The sequence below is a fragment of the Canis aureus genome, chromosome 13 (genome assembly GCF_053574225.1).
Source record: "Canis aureus isolate CA01 chromosome 13, VMU_Caureus_v.1.0, whole genome shotgun sequence".
Classification (NCBI taxonomy): Eukaryota; Metazoa; Chordata; class Mammalia; order Carnivora; family Canidae; genus Canis; species Canis aureus.
The window spans coordinates 43,527,489-43,545,556 of record NC_135623.1 but is presented as its reverse complement, the minus strand read 5'-3'; the positions used below and the strand labels follow the sequence as shown (position 1 = coordinate 43,545,556).

The following is an 18,068-nucleotide window of genomic DNA, read 5'->3' as shown; positions in this document are numbered from 1 at the left end:
CCACAATGTAGACCCTGTAGGATTCAGGAGCAAGGCTGTGAAATCTGTATCAGAGAATTAGACACTATTCAAAAATAGTTCTTGGCATGTTACTGGGTCTTAGAGATGAGTATCTAAACACAGGAATCATGTGTCTATGTATCTACAACTGCCAATCATGACTTGTCCATACAATCATAAGTTTAAACAGCCTAATAATGATCCATCACAAGACAGAAATAGTACATTAGGGGTCAGTCATAAGAAGGGTCACAGAGCACAAGTGAGCTGTACTAGCAAGTGGTCCAGACTCCCATGTCACTACTATTGCACCATTACCTCCCGTCACACCAATAGTCCCATAGTGGGGTCTCTTATAACTAGCTGGTAGTAAAAGAAAAATGATAGAGCTCGGTTTACAAATGAGTTTTCACTTCTGTAAATACAAGCCAAAAATACACTTCCGCTGTCCTGAAAGACAATAGTGAGAGAAAAATCCTCTCATTGGACAAAACTTTGGGTGGCCTATCAGGCCATCTGCTTTGTGTGATAAAAGCATGTATAGACACTTGGACAGCTGTGAATGGTTACATTGGTTGGTTAGGGACCTGGAAGTAAAAAGATTGGAAGGTCAAGGAAAAAAAGTCTTGAAAAAAGTCTTATACATGGACCTTTGGGGACATACACAATATAAAAGGCATTTATTGAGCCACCACCTGGCAAGAGAGAGAAATAAAGAGCTAGGATGACAGAGTGGGGATAAAAATCAGAGAGGAATTTGGGGGCGCCTGGGTGGCTGAGTCGGTTAAGTGTCTGCCTCTTGATGTTGGCTCAGGTCATGATCTCAGGGTTGTGAGATCAGAGCCCTCCGTCGGGCTCCACACTCAGCAGGGAATCTGCTTAAGATTCTTTCCCTCTCCCTCTGCTCCTCCCCCGACTCATGCACACTCTCGCACTCAAAAATAAATACATAAATTCTTTTTTTTTTAATTTTTTAATTTTTTTTTATTTTTGATTTTTTAAATTTATTTATGATAGTCACACACACAGAGAGAGAGAGAGAGAGAGGCAGAGACATAGGCAGAGGGAGAAGCAGGCTCCATGCACCGGGAGCCCGATGTGGGATTTGATCCTGGGTCTCCAGGATCGCGCCCTGGGCCAAAGGCAGGCGCCAAACTGCTGCGCCACCCAGGGATCCCTAAATACATAAATTCTAAAAAAAAAAAAAAAAAAAGTCAGAAAGATTTGGAGATACTATACTGTTGGCTTTGAAGATGGAGGAAGGGGCCATCAGCCAAGGCATGCAGGCAGCCTCCAGATGCTGGAAAAGGCAAGGAAATCGATATTTCCTAGTGCTTAACAGAAATTTCCATCAAGGCAAATGAACTCTTCATTTGCATAGCATCACTAGCATGTAGCATGAGGCTTTGCACAAAGTAGACACTTTATAAATATTAATGGATGAGTGAATGAATCACTGAATTAACTCTTCACATTCATGATTCTCTGCAATGGTGAATTACGCATGAGCTCTACTCTGTCTTTGGAATGACTTTCCACCATCTTGATAAATCTACAAAAGTTCAACCCATCCAAAGTACAGTTATCTCTACTGTAAAATCCTCCTACTCCTCAACATGGTTATGTTCCGAATGCACCTCCTTTACTGTTTGTACATACCTCCTCCGCAGCATTTACTATAGCAAACTGTATTTATTTATATACATGTATATCTCTTAAGATTGTGAGTAGCTTAGAGAAAGAGGGTGATGAATTATTTATCCAAACATCCCCTAGAGTCTTAGTATCATGCCTAGCACATAATAAATTGTTGAACATTTGTTGAATGAATAAGTGAACGAAGAATGAAGGAGAGACAATTTCAAGTCTATGCAGAATGATTTCAAAACCCAGGGGAGGAAATCTATATAAACCAGGTAAAGAAGGGATTTCCCTGAGAACCTGGGACAAGATTTGGATTTCTGGGGCTAGCCGGAGGAAGGTCAGAGAGGCATCTTTACAGTAGCCTAAAAACCCAAGAGACTAATGTCTAAGGGTAGAAATGACAACTTGAGCCTGACTGGTCTATCTTTGGACCATGAGATTTAGAAAGGAACCATGGATTGCATCAAACCTTACAAAGTTCCCTGGCCTCAGCCTTCTGGCCTCAGACCTGAGCAGTGGTCACTCTAAAGACAGGGAAACACAGACTCTAAAACCAGGCTGCCTGCGTTAAAATCTCAGCTTTGCTACATTCTAGTTGTGACCTGGTGCTCAGCATTCACATTTTCTATGCCTCAATTTCCTCCCTGTATATGGAAATAATAATAGTATGTATAATATAATACTATAGTATATAATTAATTATTAACTTTATATAATTATAATATATAATATATAATTATTAATCATAACCTAAAAACACCCTACACGATTTTGTATATCCTATAATTAAAATTATACTATAAACATAAATATAAATATTCTATTATATAATACATATAGTGTAGTATGTACATTTATTATATATAATATATATTATATAGTACATATATGTAGCATATATATGTAGTGTATATATATTATATATATTTAAACTTCAAAAAATCCTACACATATATTATATATACTATAATTATATCATTATAATATAAATATAATTGTTGCATATGTATAATATATGTATAGGGTGGGTTGGGGTTTTTTTAGGTTTAAATATGTCCTGTGTTTAGAATACTATCTGGCACATTACAAGCGAACAGCCAGGATTAGTTATATATATAAAAATTTAGACTATTATTTGGAATCATCTTAGAAAGGCTCTCAGGACTTCTGAATACTATCTAAAAAACACAGAAATGCTGACTTGGACTGTTACAGAACTTGGTAAAATTTCTGCAAATTTTTAATTTTTGCTAACTTTTTTATATAGTCCCACAGAGGTCAGCAGTAAAGTCTCCAAATAATCTCTATCAGTTTTTTTTTGGGGGGGTGGACATTAATAAAAGAGAGGGGCTAACAAGAATGATTTGGCTACCAAATCTGTTTTGGAAGAACAGCACCCTAATGTAAAGCAGATGCTGGCATTTGGAATAAGAAAGGGAACTCCCCAGGTCATGGAGACAGGCACAAAGGAAACAAGGGACACCACAGGATAGAGAAGTGGCTCCACAACTTTAATCTGCAGTCACATGGCTCCCTGAAAATGTCCAAAATTAACCTCATCTCTGCCTCCAAATGTCCCATATCTGGCAGGCAGTGTATCACGTGAATAAACTTGAAGTTGTTTTGTTATATTTTATCCTTCTCTTTTATCTCTCATATCAAGTCTGTCACCAAATGTTACCTATATTTTCTATTTCTGATTTCTTCCCATTTTATTTTTGAAATATAAAATATAAAACTGTATATGTCCAGTTTAAAGGATAACAGCAAACAAGCACCCATTTATTCCTCCATCCAGGCTAAAAAACAGAATATCGGGCAGGGCTTTTAAGGTTCTTTATGGGCTCCATCTAGGTAATTCTATCCTTTGTTGCTTCACTAGTTTCCACAGATTTACCTTCACTCCTGTAATTCCACTGTTGTCACCAGACTATCATCACCTCATGCCAAGATCAAAGTTGTAACTACTTCATTCATTCACTCAAAATATTATCAGCCCCTCCTTCTAGATGAGCAGTATGCTGGACCTTATTGAAATCAACAGTGGAGCCCTCTGCCAGGAGCTTATAGTTGACGGAATAGATAGACCAGAGATGGTCTACATACCAAATGTTATGAACACATGACAGAATTAACAGAGGTGCTTTGATGGCTGGGAGAATCCTGGTTCATCTCCCTGTCTCCTCTTTCGAACTCTCCTGCACTCCATTTTTATTATATTATATATGTAGCCTAGGATTAACAAGAATTTCCCTCTGCCTAGTTTTATAACCTTCCAAAATCTGACACAAAGGAACACACATCAGGCATAGACCTGACTCTAAGCTCTACCCCTTACAAGCTGTGTCACCTGAGAGAGTCTACTTAACTTCTCTGAGCTTCAGGATCCTCATCAGTAAAATGAGAATCTTCGTAACATTTCCTGCTGAGTTATTGTAGGTATTAATATCATGATGAACATCAGAGTATTTTGCCAGCAAAAACACTATGCAAATGTATGAGATATTCTCTTTCCCCTCCTCTTGTCCTTGTTGAAATTTATCCACCATTTAAGATTCAACAGTTATGTCTTCTACAGACCCTGAAGTTTCTAGTCAATCTCTCTGACCCTTGACTCCTCTAGTTATTCTGGTCACCACCACATATTTTGGGCTGTGATGACTTTGCAGCAGTGAGTTTAATTTCTCAAGTCAGACTCTGAGCATTTTGAAGGTAAGATATGTCTCACATTTTCCTAGTGTTCTCTGAGGACCCAACACTCTGCTTGACGTCATTTAGAACATCTTCACATATTCATTGCTTATTAAGCATCATATGACTAGCACAGTGTTAGAATTCAATTATAGAAACTCTGTTTTGATGATATTTCTATATATTTCCGCCAGAAATTTGTAATGAAATTGAAATGATTGCAAATACCAATAAGATCTAAACACCTAATGTGTTGTTAAACTGATGTCAAATGAGGAATTGGGAGTTCCAGATTTTGACTTACATTCCCTATCACTGACTGCATTCCCTCAGACAAACATGGCCAGATGCTTCAGTCTTGACACATGCAAAATGAAGTCATTAACTGCTGCCCATCAATTCTGAAAAAAAACTGTCAACATATTCTATAGAAGTCTTTGGAATGCCATGATCTCCTAGAAATAAATAAAGTAGGAAAACATTGGTCTGGGAAGACTTTTTGTTGGATATGACACCAAAGCAAGGGCAACAAAAGCAAAAATAGCAAAACCAGACAAGAGCGATTTCATCAAGCTAAAAAGAGTCAGCACCATAAAGGAAACCACGACCAGAGTGAAAATGCAAACTACAGGATGACAGAAAATATTTCCAAACCAAAGAGCCTCAATAAACATTTCTCAAAAGAAGACAAACAAAAGCCAACAGATACATGAAAAGATAGTCAACTCTACTTAACAGCAGGGATAAGTAGATGCATATCAAGACCTCAGTGAAATACTACCTCACACTTGTCAGAAGGGCCATCACCAAAAAGACAAAAGATACCCAGTTTTGACAAAAATGTGGAGTAAAGGCAACACCTATATACTATTTATGGAGATGTAAATTGGTACAGTTATTATGAAAAACCATATGGAGCTTCCTCAAAAAATTAAAAATAGAACTGCCATATGATCCAGTAACCCCACTTCTTGTTATAGATCAAGAGAAATGAAATTAGTATCTCAAAGAGGTATCTGCATTCCCCTGGTCATTGCAGCATTATTCACAATAGCCAAGATATGGAAACAATTCAGATGTCCACTGACAGAAGAGAATGTGTAAGAGAATCTTATTGTTGGTAATAAAAAAAGAAGAAGAAAAATGAAGTCTTGCCTTTAAGACAACATGGATGAACCTAGAGGACATTATTCTTCCTAAGGGAAGGAAGCCAGATAGGCCAATACTGCCTGACGTCATTTATGTGTGGAATCTAAAACAGTTGAACTTATAGTAACAGAGTAGAATGCTGATTACCAGGTGTTGGTGGAAAGGGAAGATGGAGAGATATTGGTCAAAGGGTACAATGTTTCAATTATACAAGATAAATAAGTTCTGGAAGTCTAACAGACAGTAGTGTGACTATAGTTAGCAATACTGTAGCCTATACCTTAAATATGCTAAAAGGATTGATCTTAAGTGTAACCATCACCACCACAGAAAGGGTAACTATGTGTGGTGATAGATATATTAGCCTGATGATAGTTGTCACTTCACAACGTAGACAATATCAAAACATCAAGCTCTGTACCTTAAATATATACTAACATTATTTGTCAATTATACCTTGATAAAGCTAAAAAAAAGGAGTCAGATATGTTCAAGATATCCTTACAATTGTTACTGTTTCTGCATTACCCCAAATTAGCTGCAGATATCATCATAGAAATCCATCAACTCCATGGATAAGGTGAATTCTTAAATCTGTTTTTATTTAGTCTAATTCAGTCAAAACAAGAGAAAAAGTTGGGGAGACACATATGGAATTGGGAAGGGGGTAGGGAATGCCGTTAGGACTAAGAAAACTTCGTTTTTTTTTAAAGATTTTATTTTACTTATTCATGAGAGACACAGAGAGAGAGGCAGAGACACAGGCAGAGGGAGAAGCAGGCTCTATGCAGGGAGCCCGATGTGGGACTCGATCCCAGGACCCCGGGACCACACCCTGGGCTGAAGACAGATGTTCAACCACTGAGCCATGCAGGTTCCCCAGGACAAAGAAACATTTTAAATCTCCCATAGAAGGCCTCATTTTCTCCAATCCAAATTCCTCCTTATGTCCCCTCAATAGTCAAGCTTCAAAGTGAGAAAGAACAAATCTCCAAATGCCAGGAAAATTACAATTCCTTTCTCATCATTTTCCTTTGATTTTGTGATAGGCAGTTGATAACGTAAACTAGAACCTATAAATCAGAGTCAGAATACTGACTTTTCATATTTTTCAGCTGTTCTTCTTTTAGTATCCAGAGTTTGTCTATATTTTGAGCAGTTCACCTTGACTCCTGGTGTAAGTCCAACAATGCATGAATTATTGTTAAAGGTAAATAAATAAATCACTGTCATTAATTAATGGGACTTACCATTTCTTAAAGGGAAGGTGCAGAGTGGAGCAGGAAAAGGATAAGATTTAGAACCAGAAAGACCCAATTTGAAATCCATTTACTTATCATCTAGATCATGGGCAAGTTACCTTCTCCAGGACTCAATGTTTCCATCTATAAAATTTACCTTACAAGACAGATGTAAGACTTAAGAGTGAATGTCAGTAAAAAAAAATCCATCACAGTATTTTCTCTAAATAGTTACACAATCGATGTTAAACACCTAGAATGCAATGCTAGCAGTTTACATTACACTATCTTTAATCCAGTTTTCTATACTTCTATTTTAAGTGGTACCAGTGACTGAGGGGATGGAGAGGTGATCAGAATATTCCCCCTCCTGGGAAAGGAGGAAAACAGTAGTGCTTAAAAAATCATATTCAATATTACCATTATTTTGAATTGGATTATGCGGATTATTAGGGACATGTTTCCAGGTTTCTCTGCAGGAGCCAGGGAATAACGTCCTAGTAGTTTAGATTTTGGTTCAGGTGGGTTGTGGGTTTTGTTGTTTTTGTCACTGTTGTTTTAATGAATGCTAGCGCTGATCATTGTCACCACAGAATAACTTCCAAGCAGACATACTTTTAACAACCAGCATTAACCGTGGGTATAGATTTCCTGGTTGTGTCTGTGCTGCTGCTGCTTGTAACGCTGGAGTTCATAAAGGTGAAGAGCATCTGACAGCATACTTCTGGCATTTGAAGATTTCATTTGACAGTATCGACTGCAGTGAACTCAACACCCACCAAACAACATTGATAAGAGTATCTCATGTGGTTTTTGAGAGGCAGTCTGATACAATGAAAAGAGATTTGGGCTCAAAATTCACAACAGCTGGTCCCACCCCTGATTCTACATTGGATTTGCTCTGTGACCTTGAGTATTTTATTAAAGCTCTTTGGCACTGGGCAGCATCTGTAAAATTGGGGCAGTATCATTGTAATACAGCTTCAACTCACAGTTCGGTGGCATGGCATTTCTATTACAATCTAGTGCGCACCAACAATGGGATAGAAGCTCTACTGAATGCAGAATAAATCTCTGGCTGACAAACTGAGCTGGGAAGGCAGGTCACACACCCAGAGGAGCGATGGGGAAATAAACTCAGTGGAATCGCAATGAATTACAAAGAATTTTATAAATATAGTTTTAGATAGACTTGTATAATGATAATAATTAAGAGACAGGAGGATGTCGTACTCAAATCAGAATAGAAGGACAAGGAGATTGGGTACTATTGCTAGCCTCCATTTTAACATTTAAAGCTACAATTATGTTGCTTTTGCTGGACATCACAGCCAGGTCATTTGTATTTTCCTGTCTGATTGGCTGAACCCAGGCTCTGCCACATGGTTTTGGCTGTAATGGTAGGTGCATCCCATGCTATCAAGACAAGTCACATATGCAAATAACCCTCAGATTCTGGCTCTTATCAGCTACAAACATAGTGGGGGGTGGGAGGAAGAGTGGTGGAGTGTCTGTTTATGAATTCAATGGCTTCGAGCCCAGGGAAATATGAGGATGGTTTATTGCCACAGTTACCACCTCCTGACAAATAGAAGAGAGGTTGTGACCATGACAAAGACAGCAAAGTTACTGCAATAAGCAAGGGTAGCTCCTAGAAATGACACTCAGTAGGAGCATGTGCTTGGAGAAGCACCTGGACAGGACCAGAGCATGGATGAGAATCTTGTCACTGTCTCTGTGAAATAAGAGAATAAAACGCCAAAATGCAAGCAAGGTGCAATGAGAGGATCCGATGTGAAAGTAAAGTATAGAACATGGTATCACTCCTCGCAATGGTGAATAGTCCAGATCAGTGCTGCTCAAAGTGTGCTCTTTACACTGTGTCACTACCAATATAGCAAGACGTGTACAAAAATTAAGGGTATTTAGAAACTCTCACAGCAGTTTCATAGAGTCATTATGTCTACTGAATCCAATACTAAAAAATCTAGGCTCAGATTTTGTTTTGTTTTGTTTTTTAATTTTATGTTTCTAGTACTTCATTTTTATTATACTTCACGGAAGAATTGGTTTAGGACAGATTTTGAAATTGTTAAAAACGGTTCTCTACCACATATAGCACATTGAGAAGAAACAGTCTACTTCACAGCCCACACTAGTCTGTTTTGGTTAAAGGGTTCTGCAAACACACATTCATCCAGGTATATGAGATCTCATTAAGCACCCCTTAAGCACCCAAGTATATGTTGGTAGCAGATACAGATATATGTCGGTAGGAAAGGAAGCAGATGCAGTGTCAGAGTACATACATCCAGAGAAGAGCCTGTAAGCAGAATGTCTGAGTTATTAAGCAGTAGATTTAGACGCAAGGTATGTATCAGTCTGGGTTTCATCAGGAAACAGAAATCACACAGCAATTTAAACAGGAGCAGTTTAATGTAGGGAATTATTGAACTATTAGAGGGTAGTAAATAAAGAGATGTGAAGAGCACTCTACAAGTACCCAAAGGCTAAGTGAGAGTACCTACACCTGAGGATCAGACCTCACTGGAGCAAATGGATAAGTGAGAAGTGTGCTGGGTTGGCTGAGCCCGAGCTGGACCACAGTGGCAGAGCACGCAGAAACCAGCCCACTGGGTACAGCTGAGTTAATGCTGGGGGAGGACACACAGAGGGATAGGCACAGGCCTCAAGTAGGCAGTGTCTGCATCTTGACGGGGTGGTCACCTGGGTCACCTGCACCACATCTGCAAGGTGGTCACCAAGCCGAGGCCAGGTCAGCGTGTTGGCCCAGAGATTGCACACTCTGAGCACATAGCTGACACAGAGCAGCACCAGAGTATGCACACACACACACACACACACACACAGACACCACCACCATCACCACCACCATGCACATTCCCTTAGCCCTCGTGGACCAGGCAGGTCATAGGAACAGGAAGGAAAAGCTAGGAAGAGAAGCCCCCTCCTCCTCCCGCCATGCTCCTCTAGCATTCTCTATTGGTAATGGTTAGCACCATGCTCTCTATAAAAGACAAATGCTCAGTGTCCACTGTTGCAGGATTGGACTGAAGACTGAATTTGGAGCTGAGAGCTATACACTGATAACTAGCGCAAGGTTAGAAAGAACAATGCCACACCAGAGCTGAGAAAAAGTGACCCAGGAGGCAATTTCTCACAATAACTCAGTGAGTCTTATTATCCCCATGTTACAGATAAGGAAAATAAGGCACAGAGGGTTTAGTAACTTTCCTGAAGTCACATGGCTAGAAAGTGGGAAAGTAGAGGTTTTAACCCTGGAAGTTAGGCTCTAGAATCTTTGATTTGTAACCACTATGTTATGATGCTCAAGGTTGTGGGATAATTAAGTAATGATAGCTAATGTTTATGGAGAATTTACTATATGTCCTACATTATGTTGAGTACTTTATATCCCTATTCTCTCTCTCTCTTTTTAAAGTTTTTATTTATTCATTCATAAGAGGCACACAGAGAGAGGCAGTGACACAGGCAGAGGGAGAAGCAGGTTCCCCACAAGGAGCCTGATATGAGACTTGATCCCAGGACCCCGGGATCATGACCTGAGCCAAAGGCAGATGCTCAACCACTGAGCCACCCAGGCGTCCCTATCTCTGTTCTCTTTAATCTCTCTCACATGCCTATGACACACTATGGCTAACCCCTCTCTTTTAGAGACAAGGAAATTAGAGCTTTTAGGGGTTTTATTACCTTGCCCAATGCTGCACAGCTTGTAAGTAGTTTTGTCTCCAGGTCTTCGGCTTCTAGCCTGAATACATACGTAACTATCTGGGTCTCTTTGTAGAAGGAGCCAGAGAGGAAAGAACACAGCAACCCAAATCATCAAAGGCAGCTTCAGGAGAGAGAGGCGGCCTATGCTGGACTTTAAGGTTTGGTAGGATTTGAATAAACAAAAGGTACAGAGGAGGTTTGCTTATTTGATGCACGCACAATTTTTAATAAATTTTTAGTGTACTTCCACACCTTTAAAAGTCTGGAGCTTTCACACAAAATCTGAATTTCGAGCTTCTAAAAATGTAGAGGATATGTCAACACTGAGTTACACAGCACCCATTCACTAGGGTCTAGTAGCAATAGGGCCCCTCAGATCTGCTGTGTCCTCACCAGTTTGCCACGCTCCCCGCCCCCCAACCATCCGCTGTCTCACACCCATCTGCTTCACTCATTTACATCACAGGGCTCCTGTGGGAAACTGAGACCACACGCGGAGGCAGAGATTCTTAGGCTGGGGAGAAAGCATGACGAAAGATAGGAAAGGAGAGATTATCATGTCACAGGCATGTGGGCACATACGTACATGTGTGTGTAGTCCAGCTAAAGAGGAGAAGAAGTAGAGGAGTAAGAAGTAAGTGACAGCACTGTCTGGAGCAGAATGGGGAGATGAGATGGGAGCTGAGCAGAGGAATAAAGGAATGGCAGTGAAGGATTTCAGCAGGGAGATGCTATGGAAGACTCCTCTCAGAGCTGTGGGCCTGGGGATGTAACATTTCAAATGCTGAGTTGGGGAGACGTCTGGGTGGCTCAGTGGTTGAGTGTCTGCCTTCAGCTCAGGGTGATCCCGGGGTCCAGGATTGAGTCCTGCATTGGGCTCCCTGCATGGAGCCTGCTTCTCCCTCTGCCTGTGTCTCTCTGCCTCTCTCTCTCTCTCTCTCTCTCTCTCTGTGTGTCTCTCATAAATAAATAAATACTTTTTAAAAAATGAAATCTGAGTTGGGAGGAGAGATCATACAGGGGAGAAACAAGTGGGATAAGACTTGAGGGGACACTGTCCTGAACCACATGAAACACAATTAAGAGTCTTAGACCAGGAAGTATCCCCTTTCCTGCCTGGATTAGCCAGGAAATATTTAGCACCTTATCTGGCTTTATTTATGTAAGTAGTCCTAGGTATTGTAAATGGAGCAGGAAAAGGTTATGTTTGGGCTAGAGGGTGATGTGGGGAAAGAGATGATTTTTCGCTCCTAAATAGATGGGGAAGACTGAACAAGAGAGTGTTGGCAAATAGAGAAATGTCACAAAAAGAGTCTGCAACAACAGCCTTGAGCCATAAGTGTCTCTTTTCTCTTTTCCTTCTACACAATCTACACCTACTCCTTGTAAATGCCTATACACTTAATAAAAATAGTTTATGGTGAGAGCAGTTTGCATAGAGCAGGGCACCTAGCAGGTGCTCAATAAATACAAGTCTGAATCAAGACCAACATTTCAGTTTGCCAATCTGCATTTCTTTCAGGCCCGCAAAGACCAACTTCAGCAGTAATAGATTCAGTACTTTGAGGGCATTACTGCAGCTCAAGAGGAAGGAAACCACTAATGAGGAGAAACTGCAGTGAGAGGAATAGGATGAAAGAGTAACACATATTTTTATTCCTACAGGAAATAATTGCCTAGAAATCGCATAAACTTTCCCAAGTTGAAAAAGAATACTGTACTTTAAATTCCTTCTAAATCCCACGATCTAGTGACCACATTTTTTACCCTGAGCTGAGACATGTGGCACAGTAAATACAATTACAACCAAAGTCAATATACTCTTCTTTCCATTGTGTATTTCCTCCCATCAGTGGGTTTCCAATGGTTAACGTCAGCATAGCATTGTAGTCCTTCAGCCCAAAGCATTTCAGTTATGAAGTCATGAATGATTTCTTCCAAGTTAAGAAAGAAGAGTATGATATAGTAGAATGAGTATTCATATAGCATACCAAGGATTCTAATACTAACCTTGCCAGGTATTGAGACTTTGGGCATGTCACTTTACCTCTCTGGGCCTCAACATCTCCCTGTAAGAGATGAGATCCAAGAGCAACGGTGCCTAAATCGAGCTAAATAATGGAATCGCATGCGTCTGGGGAGGGGAGGCAGGGGAGCAGTGGGGGGCAGAATTTTAGAAACATGCATTTGGGCTCCCCAGCCTATTACTCAGAATATCTGGAGATAAAGCCAAAATCAGGCCCTTAGCAAAGAACTACAATATCTCAGTGGCTTATGTCAATAATACTTAGGTCACAAGTCTACAGGTGAGTAACCGGTCTTGGCAGGGCTCAGCTGCATGGCTCTGCTGATCTGGGCTGGCTCAGTCACATCTCGGGGTCAGCCAAGAGTTGCCTGATGAGGGCTGGCATCTGCTGGGGCAGTCCAGCTCTGCTGGGCATGCGTGCATGTTATCCTACTCCAGAGACCAATGTCCTACATCATGCATGTCTTCTCATGGCAACACCAGAGGTGCCAAGGAGCCAGCTTAACTTCACAACCTCATCTCAAGCCTTTCCTACCTCATGTCTGTGGAATATCCAACTGACCACAACAAAGTCTAGGCTAACATCGAAGGGGAAAATTATGTTTTTCCCATGGAAATTAGGAGGAAAGATGGAGCCTTGTGAAGAATAATCCAGTTGCCACAGGATTCCAGGAAACTGTATTATTATTATTTTTAATCCCCAGGTGACTTGGATGCACAGTCAGGAATAAATGATCCAAGGTATTTTCTGGTTCTATCATTCTAAGATGCTATAAATTGATAAAGAGAAAGTAAAATTGGGTTGAGAATAAGGTGATGGGGGGTGCAGAGAGAAACGAATACTTACCACCATCAAGCAAAAGCCATTACTGGTGGCACAGCAAGATGAGGGCCAGTGACTTGTGGAACATATGAGAGACTATCCTTCATGAGCATCTGTTTTCTTCCAAGCACTTCATATGAGCTTCCTCATTTTGTTCCTGACAAACTCCTACCAGTAAGCTGTTATGAGTTTCATCCTTTTTTTTTCATCTTCTTTTAGACAAAGAAAATGGCCCAGAAAGATAAATTCTCTTGCTTCAGGTGACATAGCTCAAACATGGCAGCACTAGGATTCTAACCCTACTTGGGCTCCAGAGTCTCAACTCCTTTCACAGCAGCTATACTGCCTTTGCACAGGGTTACAGCAAGGACCTAGGTAAGCACTATCAAGTCTAGAGACTGAAAAACTCACTGAGAAGCTACTCCTCTGTAAAGTGGGTGTAACAGAACCTGCTTCGTAGGGCCTCCGTAGGAGTAAATGAGTCAAGGGTTGTAATGCTATGCATTGTGTATATACACAAAGTCTGGCACATGGTAAAGGCTAGTTAGGTGTTTGTTAAATAACTGTCTCATTTGGACATTGTCTTGAATATAGGATAGAGAATAGTGATTCTCAAAGTAGGTTCCACAGACCATATCCCACACTGACTGGGGTGGAGCCCAGCTACTTGCATGTCGACAAGTCCTCCAAAGGATTCTGATGCCTGCTGAAGTGTCCTAAGAATCTTGCTGTCCTCTGGCTCTTATTAGAAAGCCTAGTAAGTAAATATCAAAATAATGGTATTTGCCATTTATTGAATCCTCCAACATAGTAGGCACTACACTAGGCACTTTTAATCCTCCCAACAAATCGGGCAAATCACTATTATTACTCCCAGTTTGTAGATAAGAATATTGAGGTGTAGAGCTAGTAGATATAAATAGCAAACTGGCTGATCTAGAATTTGAACCCATTCTGTCTAAGCCAAGATTTCCACTCTTTAATCTCATACCACATGACTGAAAAAAGGCTGTTGGATACATCAGGAGTAGTTGTTAGACATAAAGCTCTGGTTTTGGGCACAAACCTGCCACCCATGAACACCCATCCTCCAGGGGCACTTGAGAAAGATAAACAGCAGTTGCTCTTTTCTGGGATTGGAAATCACACAGTGTCTCAATCTCGGCCTTGCTGGATGCTAGACTCTACCTGCCATAATCTCCTCAGATGAGCTTGACCCTTCCTGCCTCGGCTGCCTTCCCTAGACTCACTCTCTGTTTTCAGCCCTCAGATGTTCTGGATTCTCCCAGACATGCTGGTTTCTTTGGTGTCCAACTAGACCTGAGTTTCCTACAAACCCCTCCCACATCTCTGATCTCTTGCCTAGCCAGCCCTGCACATGCCCAGCAGAACACACCTGAATGGTTTCCTGACCTCTCAGGAAACACACACATTCCTACACATATTAAGAGTTTTGTAAGAGATTCATAGGGCCAGCTCATTTAGCAAATTTTAACACTGCACCATCTACACTGTTTGGGCCTTATCTTAAAACAGAAAATGAAATATCCTGGTTTTTAGTGAAGAGACCATCTCTTAAGGGTAGCTGCCAAATCCCTGAATGTGCTCTTCTTCGGGGACAGTGACATGAGATTAACTGTTTCTTGATTTCCTGCCATTTGCATCTGAGCTATTTCAGCTCTCACCTGGAGTGCCTTGATGCAGCTGTCTGGAGCACATAGTTATTTGCAAAGCGCCACTGCCAAATTCATGTGCGGTGGAGAGGAATAAAGGAAACTTTGATCTCACCTGGGACAGAGGCCAGCTATGCTAGCCAAAGAAGCAGAAAACAGAAAGAGCAGGGCTCAATAGGGGCACCACCCACCCTCCAAAAGAGGCCACAGACAGAGGGAGGGAGACAGACAGAGAAAGCCTGTGCACATACGTCCTTGTCAGGAAGGGCTGGCAGTTCCGAGAAAGCCCCAGAGGAGAGAGCAGCTGCTTTTGTTTCCTTGGAGGCAGAGTCCAGTAGGGAGTGGGTAAGACAGGAGTCCGGGAGACAATTACTGGAAAGGCATTCCCTGGTGCTCTAATGAGGCAATTAAAGCCACTGAGGTTTCCACAGTCAGGGCAGGACAAGGCTCCGAAGACCCCCAGCCCAACCCTCTCGTTTTACAGAAGAGACAACTGAGGCCCAGAGGAGGAAAGCGACTTGCCCAAAGTCACAGTGCCAATTAGGGCTGGGACCAGAACCAGGTGTTCCAACACCACGGAGCACTTCCTCTGCTGGAATCAAAACCCCACTGGTGGGAGGGCTGCATCTGAGGGCAAGTGGAAGGGAAAATGCTCCTGGCAGCAGTAGGGTCTTCACTCTCTGCAGCCTGGGTGGGTTTCTTTCAGGGGGCACAGTCCCGGTTGAGGAGGAGGCCCACTGCTGAAAAGAAGCCCGGATCAGGGTGGGGAGGGACAGAGGACCGAGTCAGGGCTGGGGGTGACATGGAGGGCTATGACGGCCTCCAGGAGGCTGTGACTTTTACCTGCCTGCCTGAGCCAGATCCTGTGTCATATTCCTGCCACCCTGAACAAAAATATGATGCATCTCTGCATCTCTAGGAAGCCCATTCCCAGGGCTCTCAGGGAGTCCTAAAAGGCAGACAGCCCTGAGATGCCATGAGTTTCCAATTCTGAAGGGCCCCCTAAGCCCAGAGGCCACCAAGCCTCCCAGTGTTTCCTTCGTTCTTAACAAGCCCAATAAATCCTCTAACAAAAGGCAGAAGAAAGAACCTGAAGAATGCGCCCTGCCTTTGCCTCCCTCCTCTGCCCCCCTCTTTCCCCACACACTTGTCCTCCTGAATTGCCTCTTTGTATGCCCATCTCCCAGAGCAGGCTCAGCAATTTGCATCTTTGCTGTTCTCCTTTTTGAAAATGACAGAAAAACATTCAGCAGCATGGAGCCTGCCCTAGCAGGGCTTCTGCCCACAGAAACAGAGGCTCGGAAGTCAACTTGACATTTAGCCAAATGGATCCCTCTCATCCCCTCACACATACCCAAAAGTAGACTGTAATAAAGAAGATTCTGAGAACCGAGAGTAGGGGACTAAAGGAGAAAAGGCATTTCCTCTCAGGATGCACAATTTGGTAAGTGTATCTGTGCACAAATTCTTGTGTGTGAGTCACTGGAGATGGTGGGGTTCAGGACATGCTACCCCCAAATATGGCACCTTGGCATGCTGAGTATTATAAACTGAGGGTGGTTCTGACCTCCTCCCCTGCCTCACCCCTTTTCCCTGAAACAGGTCACAAAACCCTCACTGAGAGGTGCCCTCCCTATACCTGGGAGAATGGAAGAATCTGAGCAAACAGGTCCTTGCTAAGTTCCCTACAGGTTACTAGTTTACTAGACTTACTCAGTAGTCCTTAACCTATCACAGTCCTCCACGATTGCCCACCTATCATCAAATCTAGCACAAAAATACCCAGGTTTAACTGTTTCCTTGTTCTTCATTTCCTTATGAAGTCTCCCGTGTCATACAAAACAAATCTGTATGCTTTCCTTCTGCTAATCTTTGTCAGTTTAATTTTCAGACCCAGCCAGGAACCTTAAGAGGTCAAAGAAAACCTATTCCTCCCCTACAGAGACCAATGGCAAGCCCTCAGTTGTGGGTTTTATGCCCCTTTCCCTAGCCTTTAAAAGGGAAAGAAGGGGAGCACCTAGGTGGCTCAGTGGTTGAGCATCTGCCTTTGGCTCAGGTCGTGACCCTGGTGTCCTGGGATCGAGTTCAGCATCAGACTACTCTCAAGGAGTCTGCTTCTCCCTCTGCTTGTGTCTCTGCCTCTCTCTGAATGTATATCATGAAAAAATAAAATCTTTTAATAAATAATAAAGGGGAAATAAGGAAGAGAACCATGTATCTCATGAACTGTGTGCTTTCTCACAGTTCCTTCTACAAGAGCCCAGCCTTCTCATGTTATAAACACAGCTGCTGTACACCAGAGGTTAAATACCCCACCCAAGAACACCTGTGATTCAACACCCATTCACTTTCCATATACCTGGTGACCCTATTTCTTGGTTTTTTTTGTGTGTTGTTTTTTTTTTAAGTGCTGGATTTAGGGAAATGTAGCAAATACTGTCACCAAAGGCCTACATTTTCTTCCAATTAAAAATATATGCCAAAAGGGCCTCTGCTATTTGTCTTTTTTATCTAACATAGCCTCTAGCACTTTCTACTGTCAGTTATTTTGCTCACTATCCATTCACAGACAGAAGGGAGGAATTCACTAGAAGGGAGAAGCACTCCACTGCGGCACCAGGAGGCCCCCTCTGGTGGAACTGCAGCCTTTGTCCATGCTAATTAGGCAGGCAGGCAGGAAGAGGCAAGAGTATTGGGAGTGCGGCTGAAAGAACCGTGGCTCTTCACTTGGAGCTGTGTGGGAAATGCGGACAGATGTCAGTCCTGTGGGTACATTGGATGTTTTTTTAAAATGATAGTTTGTTCTTCAGGGTTCTCGAGCCCACCAGTGTCATGTTACATATAAAAAGGATGGCTCCCCAGAGGTTCAGGTGGAATCAGGCTTCCTCCTGTTTACAAATAGCAGTGAGCCCCACTGTCCAGTTCCTACCACCCGTCAGGCTTTGTCCTTACCCACCTCCTTCTGCTAAGCAAATCTGTATTTGTACTTGGGAGCAAGAACCCAGGGCATTATGGTGGCTGACACTAACAACCTAAGGATGGACCCTGGTATTGGGGTGTCACCTGGC

At 42.1% G+C, this 18,068-nt stretch overlaps 1 long non-coding RNA gene across 18 annotated transcripts in view; it reads left to right on the top strand.

Moving 5' to 3' along the window:
• LOC144282372 (uncharacterized) overlaps positions 1–18,068 on the top strand; it is an 86,987-nt gene that overhangs the window by 51,359 nt on the left and 17,560 nt on the right. For 13 of the 18 annotated variants that reach the window (XR_013350813.1, XR_013350810.1, XR_013350811.1 and 10 more), the window contains one exon: positions 13,547–13,702. The exons of 2 other annotated variants lie outside the window; for them this stretch is intronic. This is a non-coding gene — a long non-coding RNA (uncharacterized LOC144282372). Of the gene's footprint in view, positions 1–13,546; positions 13,703–16,238; positions 16,445–18,068 lie in introns of all 18 variants that reach the window. 3 more of the 18 variants (XR_013350795.1, XR_013350799.1, XR_013350797.1) reach the window with 1 other exon arrangement.